General features: G+C 41.5%; 1 pseudogene; it reads left to right on the forward strand.

Moving 5' to 3' along the window:
- Window positions 1–2,585: 2,585 nt before the first annotated feature.
- Window positions 2,586–3,055, forward strand: LOC102850274 (annotated as a pseudogene).
- The last annotated feature ends 1,118 nt before the right edge of the window (window positions 3,056–4,173 follow it).

A 4,173-nucleotide genomic window follows, 5' to 3' on the forward strand; every position in this document is an offset into this window, starting at 1 on the left:
TTCCTAAGATACACGGTTATGAAATCAAATGGAACAGTAGTCTGGCTCCAGGTTGAAAATACCTCTTTCTCCCTCACTGAGACATCCTATTTTAAGGAAAAGAGGCAGGCGGTTTGTGCCTAGTTTCTACATTTTGAAGCCTCTGGCAAATTATTTTCATCTCAGTTTTCTAAGCTGTAAAACAGGAGTAATCCTTTTTGAAGGGGTTATAGAAGACAATGTAGATCATGATCTAGCAAATGCTCAATAATTTTAAGTCCCTTCCATTCTAAAATTTCTCAGCATCCTCGTATTTAGAAACATAATTACATTGTTTTTTCCAGATAGAATGAGCCCATCATTAGTGACTGGGGCTATGAGGCAGCACTTTGGATGGAAGTCTGAAATCATGGGGTGAACTGTGCTTGGCAGTGGCAATTTTGGATCTGCCTCACTCCCTATCTGGGCTTCAGGCAAGTCTCCCCAAACAGATGCCCAGAATCTCTGAGGAACCAGTGTCTGTGCTGGCATATTGGACAGGTCTGTATTACCCAGCACTGTCCCTCTTTTTAAAAAAAAAAATATTATTTTGTGTGTGTACCGTCAAATTGGATCCGACTAGTACAGGAGATTGCCCCTCCTTCTCCAGCAGCACATCTGGTGGACTCGAACCACGAGCCTTCAGGATTGCACAGCACTGTCTCTTGTAGCATCTCTTGCACTAGATGCAATTCAGGCCTGGGATGAGGAGAAGGGAAAACAGCCACAGCAAAGGGTCCTCGTCACCAAAGGGTCACACTACAGGTTTAGGTGCTTCACAATGACCCTCCGAAGGGACAGTTAAACCTCACTATATCACCTGGTTCTCAGAATCCTGTGAGGACACACTGGACAGCCTAATACAGGAAGCTCCAGTATGGCGTGTGTGTCTCTTTTTAAATTTTTGAGTAAAGTTTACAAATCATACTGACTTTTCATTCATACTCATTTTGTTTTATAACCTTAATTATCATTAATGTAATTAATTATAATCCCTTATCAAGTATTACCTTTCTCTTCAATCAACTTGCTGTTGATTCTTTTTACTCACTTCTTCCCTTGTCATCCCTGGTATCACTCCAAGACTGATTCTGTGTGTAAACCTTACCTGTTTATAAGAGTGGTCTTATAACAACCATAATTTCTTTACCAGCATAGTCTTTTAAAGTTCTTTTTTCATTTGGGTTATAATTTGTATACAATTTGATCAGTTCTCAAAATACATCCATCCATCCATCCATATAACCTACGTATCTATTGAGAGAGAAAACATTTCTACAACCCCAGAAATTTTTACAGCCATTCTTTGGTAGAAGTAACCACTAATCTGTTACCACAGATTCACTTTGCCTTTTCTAGCACTGCGTGCAAGTGGAACACCATACAGTGTGTACTCTTGTGTCTTACTTCATTCATTCCACTTAATGTTTTTGAGATTATAACAGTTGTTCTTTTTTCCCCCACCATAATTTTAGTTTCAAATGCCCGAATCCAAACCCACTGCATTTGAGTCAACTCCTGTTCCGGATGACCCTCCATGGGGTCTTCAAGGCTGGATATCTCAATAGAATCAGAGTGCCTTTCTTTCTCCCATGGAGTGGTGAGTGGACCCACCAATCATGTTCAAAGCAGCCCAACAAAGCATAATGTAATCCATTCTGTTGAATATCCTAATTAGGGTCTATGTCATGAAAACATGAGGGATAGTCAGGAGAGAAGAATGGGAGGATGAATAGGTTAGGAGAGGTGATTTTAGTCTTGGCTCTGCCAATACTTGACCTTTGAGGTAGTATATTTTTATGTTTATGTTATAGATGACTTAATAGATCCAGTGATTAGAAGAAACTAGTCCAAGGTCACCCTGTTAGTCAGCAGCAGAGCCAGGATTAGTTGTAAGTCACTCAATTCCTGGTTTGGTGCATTTCTGAATTATATTTTTATGTAAATTAATAATTTTAAGGATAGACTGGGCTAGATGGACAATTTCTTAGTTAAGCCTGGAAGATTCCTCATGTTTCAGTCCCTTACTTCTGACTTGAAGTTATTTTCCTCCACCACAAAAGCTCTGAAGAAATGGAATCTGCTTAGAGACCCCTGGTCCCTGTTTCTAAGATGTAGAGTACACTTTTAGGAAGATGTCTTAGGCAGAGTGCTATAGAGAAGCAAATCTGGAGAAGCTAACAAATTCAAGATCATTGGTCCAAGGAACCAAACAGATGAGCCAGATGCCAGATCAACATCACGCATAAAGTTAGATCCACCAGACTTCTACACTAGTCTACGCAAGCCACACCTCAATGAGACACTAGCCTAACTGCTCATAGCAAATCCCATCAAAGGAATGATTACAATGCATCAAACATCATAAAAGGAATGACATCACAGTTAACAAATTAGGAATCATAAGAAATTAAGGTGGGGCTGCTGAGACAAACGCTTCACTGGGGCAGTCTCTGCATATCATGGGGAGATAGACGCTGCTGCCTTTGATGGGCTTTGGCCCTCAGCTCTATAAAAAACAGGATCTTGATAAACTGTATGAGCTGAAGTCTAAAGCATGGCAGATTATGAACCAGTTTGGCCCCTCAGCCCTAATCAACTTCATCAATTTCTCATCCATAAAACCAGAACCACCCTTACAAGGCTCCATGGCCAATAGCACTACTGTGGTAAAGATACCAGGCATTCCTGGCACAGGAGGTCAACTCAGCTCTGAAAACAACCTTCTTCATGAAGAAGGAATTGCAAGACTTGGTAAGAGAAGTGGATCCTAATGTACAGTTGGATAAATATGTAGAGGAGATGCTGCTGCAGACTGCCGACAATTTCATTGAGAACGTGGTGACAGCAGCCTGCCAGCTTGCCAGGCATCCCAAGTCCAGCACCCCACAGGTGAAAGATGTCCACCTGCACCTAGAGCGCCAGTGGAACAGGTGGATCCCAAGTTTTGGCTCTTAAGAAATTCAATCCTACAAAAAGCTTGCACCACAGAAGCTCACAGAGAATGGCATTGGTCCGGAAAACAACCAAGAAATAACATATGGAAAGGTCAGGAAATGGACAACAATACATTTGGAGATACTTGAGCAGAGGCCTCAGCCATCTCATCCGTGGAGCGTTTTTTAAAATGCTTTACAGAGAAGCATATATTTTTTTATTAACAGTGCAGCAATATTTATAATGACTGAGAGAATCTGCCAAAAGAATAAAGCCTCCTACCCCAACTTTCAGTCCTTCTTGCCTGCCGTCCCAAAGAGAAGGAGTATACCTTCCAGAGAAGATTTTTAATTGTGGTTTATTATATAAATGATTGAATATGGAACAAAGCATTGTGGTCTTTTTGGTGAGACAATTTTAGCAGGACATACAGAGGTTTTTGTTTCCTCCTTTCCTCGCCCGTCCTTGTATTTTGTAATGTCAGTATTTATATGACTATGACTTTCATTTGCTTTTACAGAATAAAGAAGTTATTAATAGAAAAAAAAGAAGTCAAGGTGACATACAACCTTGATCATCACAGAAGGAAAACTTTCTGAGCATGAATGGCATATCTAGAACTGTTGTTGTGTATCGCAGAGTTGGAAAGGACTCATCGCTGACCGTCCAGCAGGTTTTCAGAGGCAGTTATTCACACGGGAGGTGATTGCTCATCCTTCTCCCACTATCCAGAACTAGACCTCCTAAAAGACACTGCAGAAAGGTAGCCAGAGTGTAGCCATAGTCTTTTGTCTGCAACTTGGCCTCTATGTTGCTTTGTCTTAGAATGACCGATTTCCCTATTATCGTTGGGTACCATAGGTTTGGAACAGACCCATTGTTGACCCTCCAGCAGGTTTTCAAGAGGCAGTTAATCGCAAGAGAAAAGACTGTCCACTCTTCCCACAGAGCACCTGATGGCTTTGACCCTTGAGCCTTCAGGATTGCAGCACAGCTTCTTGCCACTACGTCACCAGAGCTCCCTACAGATTTCCCTGAAGAATCTTCAATTACTTTGTTACAGTTCCTTAGAATAACTTTTGTTGTTGATGTTATGTGCCGTTGAGTCGCCTGCGACTCATAGTGACCCTATGTACAACAGCCCTAAACTCCACTCTGTCCTGTGCCAATCGCACTGTCCCTGACACTCCCATCCCAATTATCCCAGTCACTGAATCA

Source organism: Elephantulus edwardii, unplaced genomic scaffold (genome assembly GCF_000299155.1).
Source record: "Elephantulus edwardii isolate Elephantulus edwardi_28Jun2011 unplaced genomic scaffold, EleEdw1.0 scaffold00044, whole genome shotgun sequence".
Lineage (NCBI taxonomy): Eukaryota > Metazoa > Chordata > Mammalia > Macroscelidea > Macroscelididae > Elephantulus > Elephantulus edwardii.